Genomic DNA, 21,081 nt, shown 5'->3' on the forward strand with positions numbered 1-21,081 from the left:
TTCATTGGCCAAACAACAGAGTGCGAGGTAACGATCCACGATAATGGGTAGGTGAAACGCAGGTACGATGAGAACAATAATTTGGAAGGTTTCGTGGAGGGAGATTTGGTACTGTTATACAACCCTCACTGGCGGAAAGGTGTTCCATCCAAATTTTGGTGCAGTTGGGAAGGCCCGTGCAGAGTTGTGAAGAGGATCAGTGATGTCATCTACCGCATACAAACAATTGGGAAACCACGAAATAGAAGGGTGGTTCAATTGGAGAAGCTAGCAGCGGTTAATTCGAGAGATTCGTCTGATCGGGACGATCAGACTAAGGTGAAGGGCAGTGTGACGAATATTAGCATCACTAAGTGATACTCACATCACTAACCTGATACTAAGGCTGGGTGCGAGTTCGCCTAAATTGTATGTACCTAAACTAATATTCCACTGGAACTATCCAGCACTGCAACAATTTAGGAAAAAGCTGCCAAAACTGTGCGAGTTGATTTGAAAACCTAATTTGTTTATTTCTGCTAAGAAAATAATAGCAATACGGGAAATTTGGTAATTTTGACGCGTTTTCATGCTTGAAAATAACAGAGGTCAATTAGGGTCCGCGGTAGGTACCTATCCCAAGATAGCAGTACAAGAAAATTCAGTGGCTCCTTTTTATAAGGCTTTTTTCCGGACATAGTGGAGCACATGCATAATGACCTTTTCCACAATCTCGAATTCAATGCTGTGATGTCGGCGGGTCTCCAATAACTTCTTTGGGCCAATTAGTGCAGATTGTGGTCCATATTTGAGAAGGATCCAATTCTTGTGACGCCAACATCAGTTTGAATAAATTTGAACTCACCATCACGTACAATCAATCGGACCTTAATCGCAGCAGGGATCATCGCTCTGCGACCGATGATAATAATAGTAAAAAATAAATTGACTGTAAAGAAATATAACACTTTATAAGTTAATTGTAACCTTTAACGATAATTATGCTTCTTCGTCTGCGACACAAAAATTCCGTATTGCCATCGTTGTGTGATGGTAGCGTGCTCCGCCTACCACACCGTATGCCCTGGGTTCACACCCCGGGCAAAGCAACATCAAAATTTTAGAAATAAGGTTTTTCAATTAGAGGAAAATTTTTCTAAGCGGGGTCGCCCCTCGGCAGTGTTTGGCAAGCGCTCCGGGTGTATTTCTGCCATGAAAAGCTCTCAGTGAAAACTCATCTGCCTTGCAGATGCCGTTCGGAGTCGGCTTAAAACAATTTGTAGGGAAAATCAAGAGGAGCACGACACAAATTTGAAGAGAAGCTCGGCCTTAGAGCTTTTCGGAGGTTATCGCGCCTTAGATTTATTTATTTTTTTTACATAATTATATATTTTTATACTCAGTTGAGCAGAGCTCACAGAGTATATTAAGTTTGATTGGATAACGGTTGGTTGTACATATATAAAGGAATCGAGATAGATATAGACTTCTATATATCAAAATAATCAGGATCGAAAAAAAATTTGATTGAGCCATGTCCGTCCGTCCGTCCGTCCGTCCGTCCGTCCGTTAACACGATAACTTGAGTAAATTTTGAGGTATCTTGATGAAATTTGGTATGCAGGTTCCTGAGTACACATCTCAGATCGCTATTTAAAATGAACGATATCGGACTATAACCACGCCCACTTTTTCGATATCGAAAATTTCGAAAAACCGAAAAAGTGCGATAATTCATTACAAAAGACAGCTAAAGCGACGAAACTTGGTAGATGAGTTGAACTTATGACGCAGAATGGAAAATTAGTAAAGTTTTGGACAATGGGTGTGGCACCGCCCACTTTTAAAAGAAGGTAATTTAAAAGTTTTGCAAGCTGTAATTTGGCAGTCGTTGAAGATATCATGATGAAATTTGGCAGGAACGTTACTTCTATTACTAAATGTACGCCTAATAAAAATTAGCAAAATCGGAGAAGGACCACGCCCACTTTAAAAAAAAAATTTTTTTTAAAGTAAAATTTTAACAAAAAATTTAATATCTTTACAGTATATAAGTAAATTATGTCAACATTCAACTCCAGTAATGATATGGTGCAACAAAATACAAAAATTAAAGAAAATTTCCAAATGGGCGTGGCTCCGCCCTTTTTCATTTAATTTGTCTAGGATACTTTTAACGCCATAAGTCGAACAAAAATTAACCAATCCTTTTGAAATTTGGTAGGGGCATAGATTTTATGACATTAACTGTTTTCTGTGAAAATGGGCGAAATCGGTTGATGCCACGCCCAGTTTTTATACACAGGCGTCCGTCTGTCCTTCCGCATGGCCGTTAACACGATAACTTGGGCAAAAATCGACATATCTTTAATGAACTTAGTTCACGTGCTTACTTGAACTCACTTTATCTTGGTATGAAAAATGAACGAAATCCGACTATGACCACGCCCACTTTTTCGATATCGAAAATTAAGAAAAATGAAAAAATGTCATAATTCTATACCAAATACGAAAAAAAGCATGAAACATGGTAAGGTAATTGGATTGTTTTATTGACGCGAAATATAACTTTAGAAAAAACTTTATAAAATGGTTGTGACACCTACCATATTAAGTAGAAGAAAATGAAAAAGTTCTACAGGGCGAAATAAAAAACCCTTAAAATCTTGGCAGGTATTACATATATAAATAAATTAGCTGTATCCAACAGATGATGTTCTGGGTCACCCTGGTCCACATTTTGGTCGATATCTGGAAAACGCCTTCACACCACTCCCTTTTAAAACTCTCATTAATACCTTTAATTTGATACCCATATCGTACAAACTCATTCTAGAGTCACCCCTGGTCCACCTTTATGGCGATATCTCGAAAAGGCGTCCACCTATAGAACTAAGCTCCACGCCCTTTTAAAATACTCATTAACACCTTTCATTTGATACCCATATCGTAAAAACATATTCTAAAGTCACCCCTGGTCCACCTTTATGGCGATATCTCGAAAAGGCGAACACCTATAGAACGAAGGCCCACTCCCTTTTAAAATACTCATTAACACCTTTCTTTTGATACCCATATTGTACAAACAAATTCTAGGGTCACCCCTGCTCCACCTTTATGGCGATATCTCGAAACGGCGTCCATATATGGAACTAAGGATTACTCCCTTTTAAAATACTCATAAACACCTTTCTTTTGATACCCATATTGTACAAACAAATTCTAGGGTTACCCCTGGTCCACCTTTATGGCGATATATCGAAACCGCGTCCACCTATGGAACTAAGGATTACTCCATTTTAAAATACTCATTAGCACCTTTCATTTGATACCCATATCGTGCAAACGCGTTCTATAGTCACCACTGGTCCACCTTTATGGCGATATCTCGAAAAGGCGACCACCTATACAACAACCACCACTCCCTTTTAAAACCCTTATTAATACCTTTAATTTGATACCCATATCGTACAAACATATTCTAGAGTCACCCCTGGTCCACCTTTAGGGCGATATTTCGAAACGGCGTCCACCTACAGAACTAAAGCCCACTCCCTTTTAAAATACTCATTAACACCTTTCGTTTGATGCCCATATTGTACAAACAAATTCTAGGGTCACCCCTGGTCCACCTTATGGCGATATCTCGAAACGGCGTCCACCTATGGAACTAAGATTTACTCCCTTTTAAAATACTCATTAACACCTTTTTTTGATACCCATATTGTACAAAACAAATTCTAGGGTCACCCCTGGTCCACCTTTGTGGGATATCTCGAAATGGCGTCCACCTATGGAACTAAGGATTACTCCCTTTTAAAATACTCATTAACACCTTTCGTTTGAAACCCATATCGTACAAACGCATTCTAAAGTCAACCCTGATCCACCTTTATGGCTATATCCCTAAATGGCATCCACCTATAGAACTATGGCCCACTCCCTCATAAAATACTCTTTAACGCCTTTCATTTGATACACATTCCAGGGTTTCCCTCGGTTCATTTTCCTACATGGTTATTTTCCCTTATGTTGTCACCATAGCTCTCAACTGAGTATGTAATGTTCGGTTACACCTTAACCTTCCTTACTTGTTAACATTAAAACTTTTCACCTAAATTATTAAATCTTACATTTTATATCACAGTCCTAATTGTTCTAATAAAACCGTGTTGCATTGTGATAGCACGAAAAGGAGGTCCTAAATGTTCTTAATTATACCATCAAAATTTAACACGCTTTTATTAGAAAAATTAGGACTGTGATATAAACTGTAAGATTTAATAATTCAGGTGTAAAGTTTTAATGTTAACAAGTAAGGAAGGTTAAGTTCGGGTGTAACCGAACATTACATACTCAGTTGAGAGCTATGGTGACAACATAAGGGAAAATAACCATGTAGGAAAATGAACCGAGGGAAACCCTGGAATGTGTTTGTATGACATGTGTATCAAATGAAAGGCATTAAAGAGTATTTTATGAAGGAGTGGGCCATAGTTCTATAGGTGGACGCCATTTAGGGATATCGCCATAAAGGTGGATCAGGGTTGACTCTAGAATTTGTTTGTACAATATGGATATCAAATGAAAGGTCTTAAAGAGTATTTTATGAGGGAGTGGGCCATAGTTCTATAGGTGGACGCTATTTAGGGATATAGCCATAAAGGTGGATCAGGGTTGACTCTAGAATGCGTTTGTACGATATGGGTATCAAATGAAAGATGTTAGTGAGTATTTTAAAAGGGATATATCCTTAGTTCCATAGGTGGACGCCGTTTCGAGATACCGCCATAAAGGTGGACCAGGGGTGACCCTAGAATTTGTTTGTACAATATGGGTATCAAAAGAAAGGTGTTAATGAGTATTTTAAAAGGGAGTAATCCTTAGTTCCATAGGTGGACGCCGTTTAGAGATATCGCCATAAAGATGGACCAGGGGCGACCCTAGAATTTGTTTGTACGATATGGGTTTCAAATTAAAGGTATTAAGGAGGGTTTTAAAAGGGAGTGGTAGTAGTTGTATATGTGGTCGCCTTTTCGGGATATCGCCATAAAGGTGGACCGGGGGTGACTCTAGAATGCGTTTGTACGATTTGGGTATCAAATGAAAGGTGCTAATGAGTATTTTAAAACGGAGTAATCCTTAGTTCCATAGGTGGACGCCGTTTCGAGATATCGCCATAAAGGTGGACCAGAGGTGACCCTAGAATTTGTTTGTACAATATGGGTATCAAAAGAAAGGTGTTAATGATTATTTTAAAAGGGAGTAATCCTTAGTTCCATAGGTGGACGCCGTTTCGAGATATCGCCATAAAGGTGGACCAGGGGTGACCCTAGAATTTGTTTGTATAATATGGGTATCAAAAGAAAGGTGTTAATGAGTATTTTAAAAGGGATTGGGCCTTAGTTCTATAGGTGGACGCCGTTTCGAAATACCGCCATAAAGGTGGACCAGGGGTGACTCTAGAATGTGTTTGTACGATATGGGTATCAAATTAAAGGTATTAATAAGGGTTTTAAAAGGGAGTGGTGGTTGTTGTATAGGTGGTCGCCTTTTCGAGATATCGCCATAAAGGTGGACCAGGGGTGACTATAGAACGCGTTTGCACGATATGGGTATCAAATGAAAGGTGCTAATGAGTATTTTAAATTGGAGTAATGCTTAGTTCCATAGGTGGACGCGGTTTCGATATATCGCCATAAAGGTGGACCAGGGGTAACCCTAGAATTTGTTTGTACAATATGGGTATCAAAAGAAAGGTGTTTATGAGTATTTTAAAAGGGAGTAATCCTTAGTTCCATATATGGACGCCGTTTCGAGATATCGCCATAAAGGTGGAGCAGGGGTGACCCTAGAATTTGTTTGTACAATATGGGTATCAAAAGAAAGGTGTTAATGAGTATTTTAAAAGGGAGTGGGCCTTCGTTCTATAGGTGTTCGCCTTTTCGAGATATCGCCATAAAGGTGGACCAGGGGTGACTTTAGAATATGTTTTTACGATATGGGTATCAAATGAAAGGTGTTAATGAGTATTTTAAAAGGGCGTGGAGCTTAGTTCTATAGGTGGACGCCTTTTCGAGATATCGCCATAAAGGTGGACCAGGGGTGACTCTAGAATGAGTTTGTACGATATGGGTATCAAATTAAAGGTATTAATGAGAATTTTAAAAGGGAGTGGTGGTAGTTGTATATGTGAAGGCTTTCTCCAGATCGCGACCAAAATGTGGACCAGGGTGACCCAGAACATCATCTGTTGGATACCGCTAATTTATTTATATATGTAATACCTGCCAAGATTTTAAGGGTTTTTTATTTCGCCCTGCGGAACTTTTTCATTTTCTTCTACTTAATATGGTAGGTGTCACAACCATTTTATAAAGTTTTTTCTAAAGTTATATTTCGTGTCAATAAACCAATCCAATTACATCACCATGTTTCATCCCTTTTTTCGTATTTGGTATAGAATTATGGCATTTTTTTCATTTTTCGTAATTTTCGATATCGAAAAAGTGAGCGTGGTCATTGTCGGATTTCGTTCATTTTTCATAACAAAATAAAGTGAGTTCAAGTAAGTACGTGAACTAAGTTCATTAAAGATATGTCGATTTTTGCTGAAGTTATCGTGTTAACGGCCATGCGGAAGGACAGACGAACGACAGTGTATAAAAACTGGGAGTGGCATCAACCGATTTTGCCCATTTTCACAGAAAACAGTTAACATCATAAAATCTATGCCTCTACCAAATTTCAAAAGGATTGGTTAATTTTTGTTCAACTTATGGCGTTAAAAGTATCCTAGACAAATTAAATGAAAAAGGGCGGAGCCACGCCCATTTTGAAATTTTCTTTTATTTTTGTATTTTGTTGCACCATGTCATTACTGGAGTTGAATGTTGACATAATTTACTTATATACTGTAAAGATATTAAATTTTTTGTTAAAATTTTACTTAAAAAAAAAAAATTTTTTTAAATGTGGGCGTGGTCCTTCTCCGATTTTGCTAATTTTTATTAGGCGTACATATAGTAATAGGAGTAACGTCCCTGCCAAATTTCATCACGATATCTTCAACGACTGACAAATTACAGCTTGCAAAAGTTTTAAATTACCTTCTTTTAAAAGTGGGCGGTGCCACGCCCATTGTCCAAAATTTTACTAATTTTCTACTCTGCGTCATAAATTCAACTCATCTACCAAGTTTCGTCGCTTTATCTGTCTTTGGTAATGAATTATCGCACTTTTTCGGTTTTACGAAATTTTCGATATCGAAAAAGTGGGCGTGGTTATAGTCCGATATTGTTCATTTTAAATAGCGATCTGAGATAAGTGTTTAGGAACCTACATACCAAATTTCATCAATATACCTCAAAATTTACTCAAGTTATCGTGTTAACGGCCATGCGGAAGGACAGACGGACGACTGTGTATAAAAACTGGGCGTGACATCAACCGATTTCGCCCGTTGTCACAGAAAACAGTTAACATCATAAAATCTATGCCCCTACCAAATTTCAAAAGGATTGGTTAATTTTTGTTCGACTTATGGCGTTAAAAGTATCCTAGACAAATTAAATTAAAAAGGGCGGAGCCACGCCCATTTTGAAATTTTCTTTTATTTTTGTATTTTGTTGTACCATGTCATTACTGGAGTTGAATGTTGACATAATTTACTTATATACTGTAAAGATATTAAATTTTTTGTTAAAATTTTACTTTAAAAAAATTTTTTTTTTTAAAGTGGGCGTGGTCTTTCTCCGATTTTGCTAATTTTTATTAGGCGTACATATAGTAATAGGAGTAACGGCCCTGCCAAATTTCATCACGATATCTTCAACGACTGACAAATTATAGCTTGCAAAAATTTTAAATTACCTTCTTTTAAAAGTGGGCGGTGCCACGCCCATTGTCCAAAATTTTACTAATTTTCTATTCTGCGTCATAAGTTCAACTCACCTACCAAGTTTCGTCGCTTTATCTGTCTTTGGTAATGAATTATCGCACTTTTTCGGTTTTACGAAATTTTCGATATCGAAAAAGTGGGCGTGGTTATAGTCCGATATCGTTGATTTTAAATAGCGATCTGAGATGAGTGCTCAGGAACCTACATACCAAATTTCATCAAGTCACCTCAAAATTTACTGAAGTTATCGTGTTAACGGACGGACGGACGGACGGACGGACGGATGGACGGACGGACGGACGGACGGACATGGCTCAATCAAATTTTTTTTCGATCCTGATTATTTTGATATATGGAAGTCTATATCTATCTCGATTCCTTTATATATGTACAACCAACCGTTATCCAATCAAACTTAATATACTCTGTGAGCTCTGCTCAACTGAGTATAAAAAAATTTAATAAAATATGGAATTTTTTTGTCGCAGACGAAGAAGCCTAATTATCGTTAAAGGTTACAATGAACTTATAAAGTGTTATATTTCTTTGCAGTTAATTTATTTTTTACTTGACTCAATGCTGGTGAAGCGGTGCGGTTTCGTAAAAGTTCGGTTAGAACTGAGCTAAAATCAACTTGGAGATTTTCCTCTATCGTAGTTGGTATGGATATTTCTATGTTGTATCTCGCTAATGATGATACTATTTTGTCACGTACGTGTGAAAATAATTGGTAAGCTTCGTTTTGGTGTTCTTTAGTATGTATATTATTTACCTTATTGATTACCTGCCCTATATTATTTGGGGCTTCTACGATTGTGTTTAAATGTTTAACTATAGTTTCTGACTTTATCGTGGTGTTTTTATTTATGCATTTGTATGCTGGTGTATATAAAAATGCAAAGAGAGTAGACGTGTATTTCGCCTTCGCTGCAATAAATCGCTTTATTTTAAAGTTAGCGTCATTATAGTTTCGCATAAACACACGGAAAAGCCTTATACATTTATTTTCTATCAGTGCGTGAGATCCGTTTGCAAAGTTTCGCTGCAGTTATATTTGTTTAAAATAAATCTATTTATTTGAATTCGTTGCTATTATTGCATAAACATACATAAATATGCCACTACCAAAAACCAAGATAACAACACGCCAAACGTCTTCTGCTTCTCCTCTTCACACTCCTACATTTGTGAAGGCTTCGAAAGTGGAGAGCCCGCCGCCAATTTCTAGTGAGATTTCCCGCCTAGAGGCAAAATTGATCATATGGAAAGAGAGCATGATGGAGCAGTTTGCTGAACTTGTAAGAGAGTCTGAGCAGAGAGTTCTTCAAAGAGTTGGTGAGCTGACGGCAGATATCACATATCTGAAAACAATCTACAATAGTATGGAAACCCGGGTTGAATTAGCGGAAACTGAATGCAAGCAGCTTCGATTGGAGGTAAATTCGCTCAAGACGCAGATAAATGAATGTCAAAACAATGCTGTGCTTTTGGACGTTTTGGTAAGTGGAGTTCCACAGACTGCAGATGAAAATTTAGGTGAAGTATTCACAAACATATGTCGCACTGTCAAGCTAAGTGTGCCGTCAAAACGCTCTGCCTTTCGCATACGTAAGAGCAAAAATGGTAGTTTGCCGATAATTTTTAAGTTAAACTCTCCCTCTGACCGCTCTTCACTTCTAAGGGCAATTGCATTGTTTTGTAAAACTAGCAAAAGGCCAATGACTCTTACGGATATTGGGAACAACAAAAGCGGAAAAATTTTTGTGCATGAATGTCTATCGAGGAGCAACCGTGAGAGTTTACAACATGCGCTTCAACTAAAAAAACAGAAGCGGCTTGATTCTGTTTTCTCAATGCGTGGAGCTGTGTATGCGGGTACTCACCAACAAGGCGAAGCAGTTAAAATTAATGACATGAGAGCGCTGACTGAATTGCAGTAGAAGAGAAATTATTAAAATATGTACATATGTGTGATGCAATATTTATATTTAATACAGTATGCTAATGCAATGTTTCACTCCCTATTTTTTAGTCTATTGTCAATTTATATTGTTTCTTTTTCTTTGTTTATCACTCTCACCTTACTTTTTCGCTCTAATTTTTCATACTGCTTTGTTGAGCACATTTTGCTCGTTTGTTATGTTAATGGGTGATTTGACCAATGATTGTGCTGACGGTGGGCATGTGAGGTGTATGGGCCAAATATTCAAAATACGCAAAACCTTAAATATATGCCATTTAAATTCTCGTAGTCTCACGGCTGCGAAGTTAGATTATCTTTCATATATATTTGATGATAACGTTATTGATTTAATTTGTATTACTGAGACCTGGTTCAGGTCCAGCGTTGATGATCACTCCTATAAAATGGGTAATTATGTACTATTGAGAAACGACAGAAAAGGCAATGTTCGCGGTGGAGGAGTTGCTATATATTGCAAAGGTGTTTTAAATCCTAGAATAGTGTGTCAGTAAGAACTTGGAAGTGAAGTGGAAAGCATTTTTATTGAGATAAGCGACACTCGGACAAAGTGTTTCGTTGCCTGTGTTTACAACCCTAACAAGTCCAATGACCTAACTTACTTATTTCAGAAGTTGACTGAGTTTTCTCTAAGTTATGAGCACGTTATTATTTGCGGTGATTTCAATATAGATATTCTTTGTAGTAACTCCCGTAGTAAGTCCATCATAGAAAGCTTTGAATCGTGTGATTTACACATTATAAATCAATTCGCGACCCGTTTTGCTCCCAACAGTAAACCTAGTCTGCTAGACCTGGTATGTGTTAATAATGTCAATTTCGTAAATCATTTTGACCAACTTCCCATGGAAGGCATTTCTGACCATGAAATGCAGATATTAGCGTATGACTTGGAATTTAATACTAAAGAATCTGGCTTTGAATTAACATATAGGAACTACAACGGTGTTAACTTAGAAGTTCTAAATGAAGAGGCCTCTCGTCTGGATTGGAGAGGATGTGTGTATTTTTCTACGTTAGATGAAAAATTGCAATATTTTTATAACATTGTTAATTACCTCTTTAATGCACATGCTCCCCTAAAAACCATAAAAGTTCAAAGCCGTAAGAAGCCGTGGTTTACAGCCGAAATTTTAAATTTAATAAAAAAGCGTAGGAGAGCGTACAGGGAGTGGAAGCGATCTCAAAATTCAACTCATTGGGAAGCTTGCCGCGTTTTGCGAAATCGGGTTAATCTTTGCATCCGCGATGCTAAGGTAGCTTATCTGAATGCTAATTTTGATACTAATTTACCTCCTAGAATGATTTGAAAAAATCTTCGTTCCTTAGGATTATCCAAAAAAGATCGTCTTGAGTGCAGCATTGACCCCAATGTTATGAACTCGTTCTTTTTACGCGGCCAATCAAATGATAGTGAAAATAATGCTATTATTTATGAAGATGATAACGATCATAGTAAAATAGCTGTAGCCGGGGTTAAAAGTCGGCCTACCTCAGGTACTTTTGATTTCACTGTGGTAACTGAGAATGATGTGCTAGGAGCTGTTATGGCTGTTAAGTCTAATGCCGTGGGAATCGACGGCATTAGCTTGCGTTTTATCAAACTTATACTTCCCTTTGCCATCTCTTCTCTGACACATATATTTAATTTTTCTATAATAACCAATGGATTTCCAAGTGAATGGAAAACGTTATTCCCATTCCTAAATCAAATTCTCCTGATTCCTGCAAAGACTTTAGACCAATTAACCTACTGCGCAAATAAGCTACATCTTAATGCGTCAAAATCTAAGGCGATTGCAACATCGAACGCAGCATACGATTTAAGCAGCCTTCCTGAAATTTTGCTAAATGATGATAAAATAGGTTTCCAGGATGTGGTTATCAATCTAGGCTTCAGAATTAATTCTAGTCTTACTAGTGCTAACCATATCAGCTTTGTGGTGGGTAAAATCTATAACACCCTTCGCCATCTTTACAGAATTGCCTACTTACTACCGAGACACTAAACTGAAGCTGGTAAAAACTCTTATAGTACCTCAAGTTTCTTACAGTGAACTTATATATCCTTGATTCGGTATCGCTTAACAAACTTCAGCTGGCCATAAACAATGCCGCCAGATTTGTTTTTTCTAAAAGAAAGTACGATCATATATCTTCGTGTGCCGTGCAAATACTCGGAAGTGACGTCTGCAATTTCCTAAAAATGAGAAATCTATGTTTCTTGCACAAACTTCTGCATTCTCAATATCCCCCTTACCTATTTAATAAGCTAACCTTGAGTCAGTCCACTCGAACATTGAATCTGTTGATACCGGCTTTTAAATACTCCACATCCTCTAGAATGTTCTTTGTCAGTACAATCCGTCTATGGAGCTCACTTCCTTCCAAGACAAAAGCAATTCGTAAGGCAGGATGTTTCAAACAAGCAGTATTATATTTCCTAAACTCTTAACTTACCCTAATTTACATATCCCAAACCTTCATTCTTCAAATATTGGCCTGGAATTGTTTCTATCACACTATTATTAATTAAATACGTATAAGCTTTTTATTATTTTTAATCAAAATTTTGTACTCATTCTTTATTAAGTTTATTTATATGTAACTTCAATTTTTGATGTACTACCTAAAAGACAGTGTCTTACTTGTACAAATAAGTTTTAAATAAACTTTTACGCTTTAATTTTTTCTTCTGATAATTTGTCGTAAATTTCTTGCCGTTTATTCATTTTATTTAAATGCGTTGTTGTACATTATTTGATTGTCTCAATTTACTTTTTATGCAATTTTTTATTAAAATTGCAAGTGTGACAATCAAGAATGTAATTACGCATGCAAAAATAGTTAACCATTTATCTGGGTTTTCTCATTTAATTATCACTTAATCACTTAATTTTGGTTCATATTTGATTAATTTATCTGAAGGACTTTTCTCATTATTTTCCTTACCAAATTCATAGCCATCTATCGCTATCATTATGCCTTGAACTATTTTAGTCCACCAAGACATTTTAGTGAATTTTCCCAACCATTTTCTATCAACCTGAATAAATTGGGCAAAGAAAAAATTTTCTTTTTTTATTAGTTTATTTTCCTTAATTCTTGGATTTTTTCTTTTAATTTTATCCTATCTGCTGTATTTGTTGTAACATTTAGAATTTTGTAAGTTTCAGCAATTTCTTTTCTTTTCTTAAATTGTCTACCTCCCCGCTTTCTTCTTTGGATTTTCGTGGCAGTAACTTTTGGTATTTCTTCTGTTTTATGCAATTTGTTTCTTCGCCGATACTCTTCTATAATGATCGGTTTCGGTCCTTGCTTATCTGCTTTATTCTCTTTAATTTTTTCTGAAATTTTTATAAAATCTTTGGATGTGTTTTCACACTTCTCAAAAATTCTATGGAATTCCTCCTCTGTTGTTATTTCCTTCATAACCAAGAAATAACTGAAACTTATATATGTCGAAAGTTAACTGAATATTTTAAGAAACGTCCTAAACATTCCAATTTACTTATTTAAATAAAATAAATAAATTATTTAAATTTTGAATTTTTATTTATTTTACATTTAATTAATTCCTTTTTGTTGTTTTTTTTTATTTTTTACATATATATTTTTTTTTCTTCTGCTTAAATTATTTTTTAAAATCTCCTAGTGTATAAAAAAATCCTAAGCAAAAATAGAATTTTTGCTAATGGTGAAGCGTCACAGGGCCGCTAAAATTATTCTAAATTTTTAAACATACTTAACGTTATTAATTGCCATTCGAAATTCTCCTTTGTGGTGTCTTCTATGTATGCTATGTAATATCTTCTTCTTCTATAGTCCACTTGAATTATTGGTTACCAATGTCCATGTTTAGTTTACTTCTTTACTTAATTCCTGCCGTGTATTAATAATGCTGATTTTTTATGGTAGTAATTAATTTGTCCTCTGGTGATTCTCCTTCACTGTGATATTTGCCAAAAAATCCGAACGAAAGGTCTCCATTTGTAAGTATTCCAATCTCATTTGTGTTCTCTTTGTTGTCTGAGCTGGCAGGATCGAGGGGAATCCTGCTTGGTTTATATCCAGGATTTTCTTCAGCAAGGTATTCAGCAGTTTTGCTATTTCTTGACCAAGCTGTCCATGTAATATCTGGTTATATGTTAAACCGGTGCTAATTCTAATAAGTTTACGGAGATAGCAGGATTTTCCTCCAACTGGATTGTTTAGCAGTTTTGCCAAGTTTAATCTAGTTTGGCAGGATCGCCAAGTAATAACTTCTATTCAGAATAAAATTCAAATGATTTTGGTTGTGCGCGAATGTTCAGCGCTGACACCAGAATGTTCTTTATTACTGAATACTTTCTCTTAAATAGAAAAATTACTTACAATACTATTACAACATACTACATTCTATTTCTATATACATAGTCACTATAATATTCTTATTACCTAAAAAAAAAAAATTTATGAAAGGCGCGATAACCTCCGAAGAGATCTAAGGCCGAGCTTCTCTTCCAATTTGCGTGGTGCTCCTCTTGATTTTCCCTACAAATTGGCCGGACGGGACCTACATGTTTTATGCCGACTCCGAACGGCATCTGCAAGGCAGATGAGTTTTCACTGAGAGCTTTTCATGGCAGAAATACATCCGGAGCGCTTGCCAAACACTGCCGAGGGGCGACCCCGCTTGGAAAAATTTTCTTCCAATTTAAAAACCTTATTTCTAAAATTTTGATGTTGCTTTGGCCGGGGTGCGAACCCAGGGCATACTGTGTGGTAGGCGGAGCACGCTACCATCACACCACGGTGGCCGCCATGTTATTACCTAGCTATGTAATAATGTTTGGTGGTCGCGCTGACAAACCGACGCTGTCGATCAGGCATACTGATCGATACGTAGGTTAGTGACTGTGATGCTTATGGATTAAACAACTGTAAACGGATACGGCTCCCCGCTGGGTTCAATATAACTTATCTATGCCGCTATGATTATGTCGTTATGAGTTATTCGTGTGTGGTCGAAAGTGAAATTCATTTGCTTGTGCATTACAAGCTGGACTTATTCTGGAATTTACATAAATACTGTAAACATTGTATAAGATTAGATTGTGAACGTATAATAAGGTTCGATTGTAAACGTAGTATAAGGTTAGTTAAGGGCAACCCTACAAGCACAACATATTCTGTAAATATTGGCAACACCAGATACTAATATAGAAGAAGATGGCGGAACACTTTCGACTAGAGGAGAAAAGCGTCGACAACGTGGAAAACTAAAATCGAAATAAAACAAATAATAAAACCAACATCCACGCATTTTAAAATACAAATATCTTGTATTGTGATAATGCCACAATAGGCCCGGCGGATTCAAAGATAACGAACAATCATTACGGATTTTTTTTGTAATAATATAAAAAAATGTGTACTTTGCGAGAAAGGATCATTTTCCTTATTTGCGGTCCCACAAAAGTCCCTTCCTTTATTTATGCTCTGAAATCTCTGGACAGATTGTCTTCAAATGATGAAAAGCTTCGCCTTCTTTGTCCAAAGTCTTGACAAAATGTTTGATAAGGCCGAGCTCGATGTGGAGAGGAGGTAGAATTATTTTTTCCTTCTTTATAAGTGGGGAATATTTTATGTTATCCACCCCAACTTGAAACTCGGTTCGTTCTGGCCAATCCTTTATGATGTAGTGGTTTTGACGAGCTCGGCTATCCCATTTGCATAGAAATCAACAGTATTTTGTGTATCCACTTTGTAGACCACATAGCATTCCAACGATTTTAAGATCGGCACATATTTTCCAATTATGTTCTCCGTATTTGATTAATTTGAGCAATTTTTGCTTATCTCATACGTTCCCTTCGTATATACTGCATGCGCGATTGGGATAGATGGCTTTTGGTTGCCAATATGCAATAATACGGCCTTTAAACTTAATTTATTGCCGTCTATGAACAATCGCACTCTTTTGAATCTTATGGTTCACCAAACTGTTTGAATAGACCAGCAATGCCTTTGCAGTAACAAACACTGTCCTCCTTCGTATAGTACTTGGAAAATTGTTCGTGACGAGTTCTATAATATGTTATTTTAACATCGGATGAAACAAATTTAAATTGTTGCATACGAGAGGCGTGTATTTCGGCCTTTTCCTTTGACAATTCCAAATCCCTTATCCAATCATTGAGTTGTGCTTGTGACAAAGAGTTTCTTTCGTTTTCCGTTTGAAATCCAGTACAACATTATGCCGCGTAATCAGATATTGCTGGTGACAATGAAACTGGAGCCGGAACTAAAGTTAAATTTGATTCTGGCAATGTAGCTTCCGTTGAATTTAGTTCTGGTAATGACAATGTAGATACGCTCGCATAGGTTACTTTTCTTAACTTTCCAAACCCAAATACTTTTGTAGTACAAATATAGCAGTCCGTTGAATGGCAAGTTGGTTCCCTCCACTTCATTGGTGTAATACATTTCATATGTCACCTAAATAGATAGTTTCAGAATTTAGTCAGCTATGCATTAAAAGGGAGCAAATTCCTCATTTTTACAAGGCACTTTTTTATTCCGGTTTCCGAAAAAATCAATTCGACTCGACATGTGGTGCACACAGTATTCGGTGTCCATGGTTTTTCATTGTTTTTAGGCTCAATTCCAAAATGCTTATAGTATGTAACTTTCAAAAGATTTGAAAACACACGTCGCATCCTTTTAACCATAAATTGACCGCAGATGAAACAGAACATATCTGGATCATTTGTACACTCAAACTCTCGCGCCCTTTTATTCGTATTATATTTTTAATTAAATGACGGGTTATAAACTGCAATTATAAACTGAACAGTATCCGGCGAGCCTTGCAGATATTATGAAGGAACAAGGCGCATGTACTATTATTTATACTTAAAGAATACATAAAAAAATAAATGTAAGGCGCGATAACCTCCGAAGAGATCTAAGGCCGAGCTTCTCTTCCAATCTGCGTCGTGCTCCTCTTGATTTTCCCTACAAATTGGCCGGACGGGACCTACATGTTTTATGCCGACTCCGAACGGCATCTGCAAGGCAGATGAGTTTTCACTGAGAGCATTTCATGGCAGAAATACACTCGGAGCGCTTGCCAGACACTGCCGTGGGGCGACCCCGCTTAGAAAAATTTTCTTCTAATTGAAAAACCTTATTTCTAAAATTTTGATATTGCTTTGCCCGGGGGTTGAACCCGGGGCATACGGTGTGGTTGGCGGAGCACGCTACCATCACACCCCGGTGGCCGCCATACTTAGATCAAGTAAAAATTCAAGCCTACCTAGACAAAAAGTTTCAATAGTTCTACAAAGAAAACACTACCTGCCTTAAAAATTTGCTCTTGCTTGAAATGTACCTGGGTTTGAGAAAACGACACTAACAGTTTTTTATATCTAATAACCCTTCGAAAATATACTTGCTAACTAACTGATATACGATTACTAACACAGATGTACCAGTAGGATACTTAAGTATTGAATGGATATATTAACTTGAATGCTTATAACTTTTATATTAGTCCATCGAATTTATCGAATGAAAGCTTGTTTTTTTGTAATAAAACAGATCTTAGAGAAAAAAAAAATCTGCAAAAAAATAAAAAGTTTTCGAGATCCTTTCTCGCAAAGTACAATTTTTTTTATATTTTTAAAAAAAAAATTTTAAAAATCCGTAATGATTGTTCGTTATCTTTGAATCTAGCAAAAGTGTTGTATTCACAGTTTATAGCAAATTTTATTGCCTTTTCAAAGCTTCAAACGGTTTTGGAATTGATTAATATATTATATATGATTAAGTGGAGCAAATTTTTTTTTTTTTTTGAAAAACGGTAATTCGCAAATATCTCAAAAACGTTACCATAGAATTAAAAAAAAAAAAAAATGGAATTTGTGATCCAGTGTAATAAGGTTTTTTGTGTTTTTCAAAATGTTATATATATAAAAAGTGGGCGTGGTTATCTTCCGATTTCATTCATTTTCAAATCGAATCTATTCTGGGTCCAGATAAGCTCGTGTACCAAACTTGGTGAAGATATCTCAATATTTACTCAAGTTATCGTGTTAACGGACAGACGGACGGATGGACAGACCGACGGACGGACGGACATGGCTCAATCAAATTTTTATACCCACTGTACTTGTACACAGGGTATTATAACTTTGATCGGATAACGGTTGGTTGTACAAGTATAAAAGAATCGATATTGATATAGACTTCCATATATCAAAATCATCAGTATCGAAAAAAATTTGATTGAGCCATGTCCGTCCGTCCGTCTGTCTGTACGTTAACACGATAACTTGAGTAAATATTGAGATATCTTCACCAACTTTGTTACACGAGCTTATCTGGACCCAGAATAGATTGGTATTGAAAACCACGCCCACTTTTTATATATATAACATTTTGGAAAACACAAAAAACCTGATTATTTAATAAATAATACACCTAGAATGTTGAAATTTGACGTGTGGACTGATATTGAGACTTTTGATAAAAATTTGAAAACAGTTTTTAAAATGGGCGTGGCACCGCCCACTTGTGTTAAAATCAATTTTAAAAATATTATTAATCATAAATCAATAATCGTTAGACCTATTGTAACTTAATTCGGCAGAGAGGTTGCGTTTACTATAAGGAATGCTTTGAAGAAAAATTAACGAAATCGGTTAAAGGCCACGCCCACTTTTATATAAAAGATTTTTAAAAGGGTCGTGGACGAATAAAATAAGCTATATCTTTGCAAAAAAGATCTTTATATCAATGATATTTCATTTTCCAAGTGGATTTATAACCGTAAATAGGAAAAAATTCAAATTTTTAAAAATGGGCGTGGCACCGCCCCTTCTTATGACTAAGGAATTTTTTATGTTTCGGGAGCCATAACTCGAAGAAAAATTAACAGATCGTAATAAAATTGTGTACAAAAATGTTTTCCTATTGCACGAAATATTTCTAGAAAAACTGGATGAGATCGGTTAAAGACCACGCCCATATATAAAAGATTTTTAAAAGTGTCGTAGACGAAAATAATAAAAGAATAATTGAATAATAGAAATCAATAGAATTTTACTTTCTAAATTGATTTATAACATTAAATTGGAAAACACAAAAACTTTTGAAAATGGGTGTGGCACCGCCCCTTTTTTGTCTAAGCAATTTTCAGTATTTCCAGAGCCATAACTCGAAGAAAAATTTACATATCGTAACAAAATTGGGTACGCATATTATCCTAATAGCAGGAAATATTTCTAGTAAAAATGGATGTGGGATCGCAAAGCGTTTTTTGTGACCGCTCAAATCTCCAAACAGCAAGAACACTAGTAATAGCAGCGACTATAACTTGAAAGGGCCGAGTAAACTGAACGACGTGGTGGTCAGCTAATAGACTAACTTTATTTTACAATTTCATTTCCTTAAATATAATTCACATAATTCAATAAGTACCGATATTCTATGGTATATATTCGAACTTCTTAAAAGGTGGTTGTCTCTAATATATGCTTAACGCTATTTGTATAATTCATACATCTCAACATACATATGTTATTGAACAGCAATTTGCAAAAAGTTCATGTATGCCTTGCCTTTGTTTAATGTGATATTATCAAGTGTACAAACAACAAATATGAGTGACTAACTATAGCGGGAGTACGTATGTAAATTTGTATGCAATGCAATGGTACATTAGCAGCAAACGAAAATAGGTTAGCAAATCAAAGTAAGCAATGCAAGTAAAATGATTAGGTGAATGACTTGTGTTATTCTGGCCTTGAATAGCTTAGGCATATAATTAAATAATAGTGAGGTATGTATAAAACATATGTTCAATAAATGCAGCGGTTGCCAATCTATGACCCAACATCCCGGCCACGTTGAAAGACATTTCAAACCGGCAGAGGTGCCAACTTGTGAATTGGCCGCCGAATTACTCCCTTTGATGTACGAATATCGATCACCCGAACTTTGGAATCTTTTCCTGGGATACAGTTTATAATTCTGCCAATTTGCCATTTTTGTGATGGTAAATTGTCTTGTTGGATAATAACCATTGTATTGTCCCTTGATATTTGGACGTTCCTCAAACCACTTTGACCGAGCCTGAAGCTGATTGATGTATTCGTGTGACCACCGATTCCAAAACGCCTGTTGGATTGCAGTAGTTTGATTCCACCTTTGTAAGTTGTTGATGTTTTCTGACAACTGACGCTTTAGTGAACTACCAATGAGAAAATGCCCCGGAGTTAGCGTTTCATAATCACTGGGATCGCATGACAATGGTGCGATAGGACGAGAATTTAATACTGCCTCTATTTCAACCAGAACTGTCGTTAGCTCCTCAAATGTCAGTCTTGCGTTTAATATGCTGCGATTAAGGTGACACTTGGCCGATTTAACTGCGGCCTCCCATATACCGCCAAAATGTGGTACCTATTGCATCTCGATTTTCGGTTTTGAATAAAAACGCCATTAATTCATTGGGTTTGTTGCAAGCACAAACGAAATTTGTTGCGTTATCGCAAAAGATGTCGGAAGGAAGCCCTCTTCTGCCAATCATGCTTTTTAGTGCCGCCAAGAATCTGTCAGTAGATAAGTCCGATACAAGTTCGATGTGAACCGCCCTCATTACCAGGCAAACGAAGATGGCAATATACGCTTTATATGGTGTTTTACCACGAATTCACAAATAAACATTAGATGGTCCACAAAAGTCGATACCGCAGCGTGCAAAAGGGCGAGGTGGATTTAACCGTTCAACCGGTAACTGTCCCATTATCTGGTTCATTAACTTTGGCTTATAGCGTACACAATGTACGCATGACCTGACGATGCGCCTTGCTACTTCGCGAGCGTGTGTTACCCAAAACTAGAGTTTGTGAGTGATACTAGTGCCTTGGGTCCTACGTGGTAGTGCTTCAGATGAAGATTACGGACGTAGTGCATAACGAAGTCGCATTTGTTTTGTAATAAAATTGGGTGCTTTCTTTCCTCTGGGATATCTGCATATTATAGTCTTCCACCAACCTTCAGCATTTGAAACCCCTCCACGTATTCAAGAAAAGGGCTCAAGTAACGCAATGGGCCATCCGTCGTAAGATCCTTTTGCAAAAGATTAATGTCATTAGCAAAATGTTTTTGTCGTATGTTCAAATTTATGCAAAGCAACGCGTGATGCAATTCTTGCGGTGAAAGTGTATGACCA

This window comes from Eurosta solidaginis, chromosome X, assembly GCF_040869045.1.
Source record: "Eurosta solidaginis isolate ZX-2024a chromosome X, ASM4086904v1, whole genome shotgun sequence".
Classification (NCBI taxonomy): domain Eukaryota; kingdom Metazoa; phylum Arthropoda; class Insecta; order Diptera; family Tephritidae; genus Eurosta; species Eurosta solidaginis.